This window comes from Equus quagga, chromosome 15 (genome assembly GCF_021613505.1).
Source record: "Equus quagga isolate Etosha38 chromosome 15, UCLA_HA_Equagga_1.0, whole genome shotgun sequence".
In the NCBI taxonomy this organism is placed as follows: Eukaryota; Metazoa; Chordata; class Mammalia; order Perissodactyla; family Equidae; genus Equus; species Equus quagga.
In genome coordinates this window covers 36,571,812-36,582,821 of record NC_060281.1, presented here as the reverse complement: position 1 = coordinate 36,582,821, position 11,010 = coordinate 36,571,812, and the positions used below count along the sequence as shown (strand labels likewise).

The following is an 11,010-nucleotide window of genomic DNA, read 5'->3' as shown; positions in this document are numbered from 1 at the left end:
AGAAAAGTTCATGCCAAGAGTTTGGTATATATTCCTTAAACCTATTTAAAAATTAATATAGAAACAGAAATTATGACATAAAAAATAGGTCATGCTGCGTATTACAATTCAGCAAATTGCTGGATTTTGTTTGTTTGTTTTAAACTTAGACTAAATCCTCTCCAGAAACTGCCAAGCCAACATGTGGGTACCTACCTCTATCCCATTCTTTTTAGTAGCTGTATATTATTTCAATTAAGTGGGCAGGCACATTTTCAAGTTTCTGATATCGCAAAATGTTACAATAAGCATCCTTAGGTGTTTGCATTTCTGAAGAATGGCTTTTTAAAGAACAATTGCTGAGATAGAGATTATTTTGATAGATGTTGCCAAACTGCTCTTCAGAGGGGTATTTATCGTAAGCCTCATGAAGTGCGTCAAGACCTCTCACTTGCATGAACCCTTTCTAAGGACCTGGAAGGGGTCGCCCTGTATGAAACATATGTTTTTGTAAAACTTGCAAAAGTATATTATAACGGAGATCAGTTAAGACTGCTGCCTCTTTCTACTCCAACTTATCATCAAATACATCATATACTCCTTGGAGTGTCTATATCTAATTTTGTGTTGATAATATCTATTCTTTTTCTTAAAGAGGACTCCCTAAATTGTGTAAACTTTAGACCTCACAAAATGTGGATCCACCCCTGCTATCTTCTGAAAGCTAACTTACGCTCCCTGCAGGAGCTCAGGGGAGAGCGCCCCAATTGCCCTGAATTGTGTTTTGCCCATCGCCTCTTCTCCAGCAAGAACAAAGCATCAGATTTCATTATCGGTGTGGTTTCTCTGAAGCCTGACCTAACGCTTCTGGGTTGAAGCCACTGCGAAGTTATTATCGAGAAGATATTTTAAGATATTTTAATCACGGCTAGGGAGGGTCGCTAACCTTTTCGGTTGGTCCCATGGTGTAATGGTTAGCACTCTGGACTTTGAATCCAGCAATCCGAGTTCGAATCTCGGTGGGGCCTCTCAGAAGAACCTTTTATAGTTCCTGGAATGACATTCGAACGTGAAATAACGCTTCCTCTGTTTACACATCTGTGGGCGTATGCAGCAGTATTCGGTTCTCCTACTCTATTCAAACATAAGAACCCAATACTTTCATCTGGGAAGTATCGGATTCTTTTAAATTCAGCTTTCAAAGCGCACAAACTTTGCCAGCAAGGAACTGACTAGAAACGATCGCCGCTCCCAGAGAAATCAAGAACTTCTCAGGGGCCCCGGCGGAAAAGCTCCAGCAGCGCCCAATTCCTGTGATGGAGACACCACCTCCCCCAGATCTGCAGGTACAAAGGCTTCCTCGCCGCTCCTGAGCCGAAACCCCCGCGCGGCGTTCCCGAGCCTCGGGCCCCGGGCGCACGGTCTTCGCTGTGAACCTCACGTCCCGGGCTCACTTGTCACCCCCTCTCGCCATCCCCATTTCTCCGAGACATTTCACTCTCTTCTGCTTTCTCTCGTTCCTTCTCGTCCTCACCATCCACCCCAAACTGCAAAGCCGGCCTGGAAACTCGTCAAAAGCCGGCAACAGCGGAGCGCGAGGTTCCTGCAGTCCAAGCGGCTCGGCCCCCCTGGCCGGCGGGAAAGTCACTGCCCCACGGGTCGTGGGCCCCCCGCGCCGGGAGCTGGCACTCCCAGTTCATCACCAATCGCCCGCATGTGTTGTGAGTAAAGCGCGCAGAAAGGGCTACACGCAGTGGAGGGGCCCAGAGAGGAATCCAAGCGTGTGTGGGAGAGGAAGGCAGTGGCGGTGGAAGGTCTTCTGCCTTCACCCTTCCGCCGGCCTCTGGTCTCTCCCGCCCCTGCGGTCTGGGGGAAGTGGAGCGAACCTCTGACCGCATCCTTCCCTGAAACTGCCGAACACTCGCACCCGGGAAACTGTTTCGCGGAGCTGAGGCTCAGGGACAAGAAATGTCCCCGCGAAAAATTACTCTCAGTGTGTAGACAGGGGAAGAGTTGGAGATGAAGCTGACCAAACCTGGAATGTCAGGAAAGTTCCAGACAGACACTCGCTTTGCCCTTAGAATGGAGTGAGAAACGTGAGCTGGAGGGAGGAACGATTTCCTTCAGCAGGCCAGGAACTAAATTAGGAAGAGACAGGCATCTGTGTTCTGTACAAATTAATCTCTTCTACGTCATAAGAGACAACCTTTAAATTCAGTGATCCATAATATTTTCAGGGTCCTTATTATGTCGGTATTATAGTATTCTCATATGCAACACAAAAGCAAATCAAGTTCTACTCTCACCAGTTCCAATAATGCATTAAAATGTAAATATTTCACTAGCTTGCGTTATGAATTACTATTGGTTACACAGAGAATCTGTAACAAATGAAGGTTACTATGCTTATGAAAACAGGTTCTTTCGGTTCCCACTATGGGTGATTGATCGTACCTCCTCTTATATGGAATGTAAGGATGCTGATTGCAGAGGGAAACAACAATTTCTACTTGGGGTGTTGCTTTAGCAGATGTGGTCCTGCCTTCTTTCCACTTTGTTGATGCTAATGTTATGAGGTCTCCCCCAAATTATCCTCTCATTTCTGCGATAGCCTAATAAGCCTTCTGTGTGTGGGAAATTTATAACTGCAGTTCTTCTTCCAAACATCACCACCTCCAGCCTCTAGCTCTCTCAGCCATCCACAGCACTGACATCCTAACCCAAAGTCAACTCGTCAAATAGATCCCAGATTTCCAACCACACTCCTGGGAATTTATAATATAACTGTAACATAAGGGAGGACCACTTCTTCCCAAATCTTGAAAAAGAATTTAATGATGTAATCACTGTGATCATATCCCGCATCAAAGACCCACTTATCCTAGCTCAAATCCAGTTACTAGAATTTATTCCAAGGTTCTAAATTAAGGTGGTGAAAAAGACCTGACTGGAGAGGTGCCTGCACCCAAGTCACCCAGGACTGAAGGGAAGGGCAAGAGCAGCTGCTACAGGAGGTGGAACGAGCCGCAAACACGTGAAGAGGCTTGGAGAGCATGTGGGCACCTCTACTAGTACCTTACATCCTCTGTGGGTCTCCTATACCTTCAGGAAGCTGAAGGGATCCTCAGGTTGACAAGGACCCCCTCCTTGACCCAAATTTAGGCTCCTCTGAGCCGTCTTCTAAACTATGCCCCATCTTGGCCTGCCAAACCCAATTTTAGTAAAGAATACTAATAAGTCCAATTTGGGCAAGAATCCTAATAGCTACTTTATTGAGAACTCTTAGCCCCCTTGACATCCAATACCTCCACTCCTGATATTTGATCAAGTTCCTTTTAGTAATTTCCCATCCAATGATTCCCATATGTTGCGCACTGGCTGTAAATCCCCAGATGCCTCTGCTGTACTAAGTTGAGTTCAGCCTCTCTCCTCTATTGTAATAGTCTTAAGTAAAGTCTTCCTGGCCTGTTTAACTCCATCTGATGCAATTTTTCTTCAACGGTTCCCTCAAAGATTTACAGATACATCCCAGGAAAATTTCTTTGTCTGAGAAGATTTAACTCAGGACTTGAGGATGCAATACACCGTGTAGAGAAGGTGTGTCCAGAGTAGAGGACTGGAAGAATTAATGGCAGACAATTTCCTGAGGACATGAAAACAGATTTTCGAGTCTGTCCAAGATACGAAATATGTGACTAGGAAGATTGAAGGCAGGAGTAGCTTTCCTGGGTTGGACATTTACGGAAATAAAGAGAATTCTGGGTGATTGGATGTAACATGTAGATACCTCAGCCATATACAATGCTTTAAAGTTAACATAATAAATATTTGGATGATTTATTAAATCACAGATTCTAGGTCACACTCCCTGAGATCATAATTTAACAGGTCAAGAATGAGGTCCAGAATTCTTTATTCACAGCAAGCACATGAAGCAGCCTGAAGACCGCACCTCAAATATTGCTTTCAGCTTCCAAAAAAAAAAAAAAAAAAGAGAGAGAAAGAAAGAAAGAAAAGAAAAAAAAATGAAAAATCAAATGAATAAAAGCAAAAGTGATTCTATTTTTATAAATGTAACAAATATTTTGTTGTAATAAGAGAAATGAAAATTAAATTGCACGGCAATGTCACTTTCACCTACTAAATTAACAGAGACCCCAAGGTTGACAACACATTATGTTGAGGAAGGTGAGGGGAGCAAGGACTTCCATCATTACTGACTGGGAGTGTAGATTAACAAAATTCCTTTGGAGGGCAATTTGGCAATATTTCAAATGTCTATATCCTAGGACATGGCAAACTCATTCCTAAAAATTTACATTACAGTATTACAGACGCATACATTCAAAATTATATATAAAGTTATTCATTGCAGCATAGTTTGTAATAGCAAAAGATGTGAAAAACCTAAATGTCCAATAGAGGGCTACTTAAATAATATACAGTAATCCATACGTTGGAATACCATGCATCCTTGGAAAAGAATAAGGTATCACTTTTTGTTATGATGTGGAAAGCTTTCCAAGATATATTGGTTAGGGGAAAAGGCAAAGTACAGACCAATGTGCATAGTATGTTATCATTTGTGTCATCTCTTTTTGAGATAAAAACATTATTATTTTATGTAATATAAAAATTCATATATGCTTAATATGATTCTGGAAGGAATTACTAACATAATTATCTGTGGGGAATGTAATTAGATGGTTGTGGAATAACGATGAGTGCAAGATTTTGTTGTATAGCTTTTTGTACCTTTGGAACCATGTAAATGTAATGCCTATTCAAAAAGTTAAACAAAAGAAAGAAATACAAGGAAGAGTTTTTCCCCAAAACCCACACAAGATGGAAATGACAAGCAGAAACTACAGAATATTGGCATTCTTTTCTGTCTTGCTAAAGAGGGAATCTGTGGATCTAACTGGGAATGTGGTGTGAGGTGTATTTTCGGTCTTGTGTCTTTAAGCAGAGACATACCCTCTTCCTCAAAGTCAGAGATCTTTAGCAGTAATGGTTAAGTATTTTATTGGGAGGAGGACACTTTAAATTAGCAAACGTGAAAATTGCAGTACAGTTAAAACTAGGCTGAAAATGTCCTGCAAAATACAATATAAATAATTCGTTGCCTACCTCTCTCTGGACGATTTTATCATTTTAAGTTCGTTAGGCAATGTTTTTCTATATCTCTCAAGTAATTATTCAGTTGCTTCCTCAAAAGACCTGGAGACTGCGTGGTGAGTATGAATATGTTTCCTGCCCTCAAGGAGATTACCACTTTAGATGGTGAAAGTAAACACTTTTCAAATGATTCAGCTGGTAACTTAAAACTGCAAGTGCTACTGAAGAGGAACAGTCCCTGGGACTCCAGAAAGTATTCATACTGAGAAACTAATTACCGCAGAAGTCAAACAATTTACTAAATTTACAGCCAATGAACAATTAACCCACCAAAGGTAAACGCTGAGTAGTCAGTTTTTACAAAGCTACGGTTTTCCTTAAAGGTTTGGGAAGCCTCACGACGAGGGTGGGATTCGAACCCACGCGTGCAGAGCACAATGGATTAGCAGTCCATCGCCTTAACCACTCGGCCACCTCGTCATGTGCAACTATGCAGAATCAAGTTCTTCATCCCCACATTTCCTTCTTTAGTAGTACTGTATCTAATTGCCTTTTCTCTGGTTTAATCGTGATACAATCTTCACAATCATACCCACAATCAGATATTTTTAGGTACATTTCACAGCAACCACAAAACTAATAGATGACGCTTCCAGTGGTTCGGTTACTTGGCACACGTGAAATGAACAGGTAAAACCAGTGTGCTTATGTATTAAATAGGTAGATCCTTGTTGAACACACGAATGGATGAATGAACAGAGCCAGGATTTCAACCCTGATTTGCTGAATTCGCTCCAGCCAACCGCTTTCTGTTCTCCCAGAAACTAGGGTCTCTCTGCCGTTGCATTCTGCATTCGATGGGCCCAATTCCCTACCTCCTAAATAGAACATCCCGGGATTCCTGTTTCCTGGGAAGGAGCAGGAAACAAGGAAACTTAGCTCTGTGATTCTCTTATGTTTGTTTCTGAAATATGCTGGACTCCTAGGAGACGCCTTCATTTCTCTCTTGGGCTTCTCTGGGGCTTGGCATTGACCAGTCTGCGACATACAGCAATGGGAGAAAACGATTTGGAAAAAGGTAAAAAGAAAAAAATACAAGCACCCTGACGGGGCCGTTTTCATTCTAGATTAGATTGAGTGTAAGGTCGATTTAGCGTGGCTACCACCAACAGTGAGAAGGGCTGGATGGGGAAATCTCCACTAGTGCAGGACCCAGGATGCCTGGGTCCTGGTTGTGGCTCTGTCCCATTCACCGTGTGACTTTGGGCAGGCCAGTTCAGCAACTCCATCTCCACTCCCTCCCTCCGGCCTCCACTATTTTTCTTCCCAGGGGGAAGCTGAATTTAACAAGTTCAAATAAACCCAGCATCTAGAAACCACTTTCACTCACTAGGGTTCATCTGCTTTTCTATATTTAGTGTAGAATTTTGGAGAGAAATTTGAAGAGAAAAAATTCATAACTTGCTAAAATATTGTTGCTTTTTCCTTCCTATGAAATTTCTCCTTCTGTTCTTGGGTTTGGCAAGAGTGACTCTCTTCTCTCCCTTTCCTGTTCCTTTATGGAATTTCATAAACTCACTTTCAGCATAAAACTACCCACCATGTGAAACTCACCTGCAACCGATAGGTTATAAGATTAAGAATTTATTTATTTAGTGAGTCAAAGAATCACGTTTATATTTTTGAATGAGGTCAGTTGTTATGACTTTCCTTAAGCCTTGAGTTAGGACTGACATTCTGCTGTTCAAATCATTTATGGTTCACTTCTTTTGTGTCTCTCTTTCACAGTTCCAAGGAAAACTAATTTTGTGCCATTGACCTCAAAACTATCTCTCAATACAGACTTCGAAGGGGAAATTTTCCCCGTTAGGTTAAGAAAGATTTTATTTAGACAATTTTCCCTCCAATTCCCCCCAGAGGACAGGGATCCTATTTCTTCATTAATTGTATTACACCCAGTGCATTAGCGTGTAGTAAGCACACAATAACTATTCTTGAGTGAATGAATGAGTGAAAAAAATCTAGATTTTTAATAAAAGAACCAACAAAAACCAAGGTATACAGAAAGACTATTTTCAATTATTTAAGTTTTCTTGGGCTAATAAGTAACATTATAGCGTTGCTGTGAGGATTGAATTACTATGTAAAGTGCTTTAAAATGCCTAGCACTTAGAATTACCATGTAAGTGCTTTACATTATCATTAGTCATCTGTAAGAAAAGACAACCAGCAAGGAAAAACAAAATTGAACCAATACCTGTACAGGCAGTCCACAAAGGTAGAAAATCAAATGGCTAAAAACATACTAAAAGAAGCTCCACTTGATGTATATTTAAAGATATGCTAATTGAAATAGTTATACACAATATTCTCCCCTCCACTAGATTGACAAATATTTCTAAAATTAACAATAACAAGTCTGGGCAACTGTGTTAGAAAACGTGTTTTGAAATAATGCTATGGGAATGTGAATTTGCACAAACACATTAGAGGATAATTTTAATTTTACAAGTTCTGTAAAAATTTAACAGTTTACGTCCTTATTCTCTTCCTAAAACCCAACTATTAAGAGGGAGAGAAAAGCAAGTTCAAATATAGTACATATAATTTTGTTGTTATTATTATTATTTTAAATACATTTGTATGTAGGTAGATTGATAAAGAGTTTTAGACGGTATTAATGAGGGCCATTTAGCCTCAACCTCAATTTTATGAAGGCTTAAAATTACTCTTTTCTTGATACCCACAAAATACATTATACATACAACTATTGTATATTTATTTGGTGTTAAAAGAGCTCACCTTTAAATATAATTATTTCAAATATATCCCAATTTTTAGAATCTTTCTTTTGTCTTTCTTTATTTTTGATTTTCTGGGAGACTCAAAAAAAGGAAAAGCAAACTAAATCCAAAGTAAGCAAAATAAAAGAAATAATAAAAATCAGAACAGAAATCAATGAAACTGAAAACAGGAAAACAACAGAGAAAAATAATAAAGTCAAAACCTGGTTCTTTGAACAAAATCAGTGAAATTGATAAACCCCTTGGTTCTCTAAGCTAACCAAGAACAAAAGGGAGAAGACACAAATCACTAAAATCAGGAATGAAAGGGGGAGCCATCACTACTGATCCCATATATGTTAAAAGAATAATAGGGGCCAGCTCCATGGCCGAGTGGTTAAGTTCGTATGCTCCGCTGCGGCAGCCCAGGGTTTGGATCCTGGGCGCAGACATGGCACCACTCATCAGGCCACGTTGAGGTGGCATCCCACATCCCACAACTAGAAGGACCTGCAACTAAGATTTACAACTGTGTACAGTGGGGATTCGGGGAGATAAAGCAGAAAAAAAAAAAAAAAAAGATTGGCAACAGTTGTTAGCCCAGATGCCAATCTTTAAAAAAAAAAAAAAGAATAATAAAGTTTTATTATGAACAACTCTCTGCCCACAAACTTGATAACTGATAAAATAGGCCAATTTCTTGAAAGACACAGTCTGCCAAAATTCACAGAAAGAGATAAATATCTGAATTGGCTTATATCTATTAAATAAATTGGATCAATAATTAATAATCTTCTGAAACAAAAAGCACCAGGCCCAAATGGTCTCACTAGTGAATTCTTCCAAATATTTAAGGAGGAAATTATTCCAATTCTCTACAGTCTGTTCCAGTAAATAGAAGAAGGAACACTTCTTAACTCATTCTATGTGGTCAACATTACTGTAATAATAAAACCAGTTGAAGACATTCCAAGAAAAGAAAGCAGGCCAATATCTTTCATAAACACAGATGTGAAAATGCTCAACAAACTATTAGCAAATTATCTAACAATGTGTAAAGAGAGTTATACAACATGGCCAAGTGGGATTTATTCCAGTTATGCAAGGCTGGTTCAATATTCAAAAAGCAATTAATGTAATCCATCACATCTACTAACTAAAGAAGAAAAATCATCTAACCATATCAATAAATACAGAAAAAGTATTTAATAAAATCCAACACCCCTTCATAACAAAACCTCTCAGAAAACTAGGAATAGAGGGAAACTTCCTCAATTTTATTTTAAAAAACTACAAGAAAACCTACAACTAACATCATACTTAATGATGAACCATCATGTTTAATGGTGATAGGCTTTCCTCCTAAGATCAGGAACAAGGCAAGGATGTCCTCTCTCACTACTCCTATTCAACATCATACTGGAAATCATAACTAATGCAATAAGACAAGAAAGGAAAATAAAAGGTAAACAAATTGGGAAGGAAGAAGTAAAACTGTCTTTGTTCATAGATGACATGATTGTCTCTGTAGAAAATCTGAAAAAATTGATAAACAGAGCAAAAACAAATGCTAGAAATAGTAGGTCATTATAGCAAGGTTTCAGGATACAAGGTTAATATGCAAAAGTCAATTGCTTTCCCATATACCAGCAAGGAGCATTTGAAACTTGAAATTAGGAGCACAGCATTTACATTTGCACAAAAAAAAAGAAAGAGAAAGAAACATGTAGATATAAGTCTAACAAGATATGTACAAGATTTTTGTGAGAAAAACTATGAAACTCTGATGAAATAAATCAAAGAAGATTTAAATAAATGGAGGGGTATTCCATATTCATGGATAGGAAGATTCAATATTGTCAAGACATCAGTTCTTCCCATTTGATCTATAGATTCAACATAATCCCAATCAAAACCCCAGCAAGCTACTTTGTGGATATCAACAAACTGATTCTAAAGTTTATATGGAAAGACAAAAGACCCAGAATAGCCAAAACAATGCAAAAGAACAAAGCCAAAAGACTGCATTATCCAACTTCAAAGCTACAGTAATCAATGCAGTGTGATATTAGCAAAAGAATAGAAAAATAGATCAATGGAAAGAATAGAGAACCCAGAAACAGACCCACACAAATATAGTCACCTTATCTTTGACAAAGAAGCAAAGGCAGTTCAAAGGAGAAAGGATATTATTTTCACCAAATTGTACTGAAACAATTGGACATAAATATGCAAAAAACACTTTTAAAAAAGATTTTAGATACTGATCTTCTCTTTTTCACAAAAATTAACTCAAAATGAATAATAAACCTAAATGTAAAGTGCAAAACTATAAAATTTCTAGCAGATAACATAAGAGAGAATCTAGGTGATGTTGTAAGCAGTGAGTTTTTAGATATGACACCAAAAGCACAATCCTCAGAAGAAATAATTGATAAGTGGTACATCATTAAAATTGAAAACTTCTACTCTGCAAAACTCAATTTCAAGAGAATGAGAAGACAGACCACAGACTGGGAGAAAATATTTTCAAAACACATATCTGACAAAGAACTGGTAGCCAAAATATACAAAGAACACTTAAAACTCAACAGTAAGAAAACAACAAATAACCCAATTAAAAATAAGCTAAAGATATGGACACCACACCAAAGATATACAGATAGCAAATCAAGCATATGAAAAGATGCTCAACATTATATGTAATTAGAGAATTGCAAATTAAAACAACAATGAGATACCACTACACACTTATTAGCATGGCCAAACCCAAAACATGGACAACACCAAATGTTGATCAGGATATGGAGCTACAGGAACTCTCATTCATTGCTAAGAGAAATGCAAAATATTACAGCCACTTTGAGAGACAGTTTGGCAGTTTCTTACAAAACTAAAGATACTCTTACCACACAATCTAGCAATTGCACTCCTCGGTTTTACCCATATGAGTTGAAAACTTGAGCCCATAGAGAAGCTTGCACACAGATGTTTATAGCAGGTTTATTCATAATTGCCAAAACTTAGAAGCAATCATCCTCCAGTAGGTGAATAGATAAATAAACTGGTACATCCAGACAATGGAATATTATTCAGTACTAAAAAGAAATGTACTATTAATCCATGAAAA

The 11,010-nt window shown here is 38.6% G+C and overlaps 2 non-coding genes across 2 annotated transcripts; one reads left to right on the top strand and one right to left on the bottom strand.

Moving 5' to 3' along the window:
* Positions 1–935: 935 nt before the first annotated feature.
* On the top strand, positions 936–1,007 carry TRNAQ-UUG (transfer RNA glutamine (anticodon UUG)). The gene has a single exon. It is a non-coding gene; the product is annotated as a tRNA-Gln (tRNA).
* A 4,488-nt stretch (positions 1,008–5,495) lies between these two features.
* TRNAS-GCU (transfer RNA serine (anticodon GCU)) lies at positions 5,496–5,577 on the bottom strand. Its single transcript has one exon. It is a non-coding gene; the product is annotated as a tRNA-Ser (tRNA).
* Positions 5,578–11,010: the final 5,433 nt, after the last annotated feature.